This window comes from Eutrema salsugineum, unplaced genomic scaffold, assembly GCF_000478725.1.
Source record: "Eutrema salsugineum unplaced genomic scaffold, Eutsalg1_0 scaffold_23, whole genome shotgun sequence".
In the NCBI taxonomy this organism is placed as follows: Eukaryota; Viridiplantae; Streptophyta; class Magnoliopsida; order Brassicales; family Brassicaceae; genus Eutrema; species Eutrema salsugineum.
Genome location: NW_006256805.1, coordinates 250,050 through 250,626, shown reverse-complemented (window position 1 = coordinate 250,626; position 577 = coordinate 250,050). Strand labels below are relative to the sequence as shown.

General features: G+C 42.1%; 1 non-coding gene across 1 annotated transcript; it reads left to right on the top strand.

Annotated features, from left to right (window-relative positions):
* Window positions 1–239: 239 nt before the first annotated feature.
* On the top strand, window positions 240–345 carry LOC112086145. The gene has a single exon (XR_002899325.1). It is a non-coding gene; the product is annotated as a small nucleolar RNA R71 (small nucleolar RNA).
* Window positions 346–577: the final 232 nt, after the last annotated feature.

Below are 577 nucleotides of genomic sequence, written 5' to 3'. Positions count from 1 at the left end.
GTTGACTTACCATGCTTTTTAGCTCAGCAATCTCCCTTGATTCATGACTAGTGATAGTCGTCTTTGATCTGTCATACTCAGGGTTGTTGTTGCAGTTAGCTACAGCCAGATTTTCGATGAGTGCTCTCCCTTGTGGTATGGTTTTTGAACTGAAATCTCCATTGCTGGCAGTGTCAAGAGAAATTTGGTACTTCTGCTGAAGTCCTCTGTAGAAGGTGCTTAGCAGGTTTGCTGCAGAGAAACCATGATGAGGGCAATCTCTCTCCTACTCCTTGAAACGCTCCCAGGCTTCATAGAATGATTCTATTGGGCCTTGTTGGAAACTTTGTATCTTGTTTCTCAGCTGGTTCGATCTTGACTTGGTGTAGAAGTGGTTCAGGAAAGCTGACTTGCATTCTGCCCATGAAGTAATAAAACCAGATGACATAGATTTCAACCATCTAAAAGCTTTATCACTTAGAGAGAAAGGAAAAAGCTTACACTTCACATAGTCCACAGTTTCTGGAGTTGTACCATTCCAGAGATTTCTTCAAAAAGATCAATGTGGTCCATTGGATGCTCAGTAGAGATTCCATGG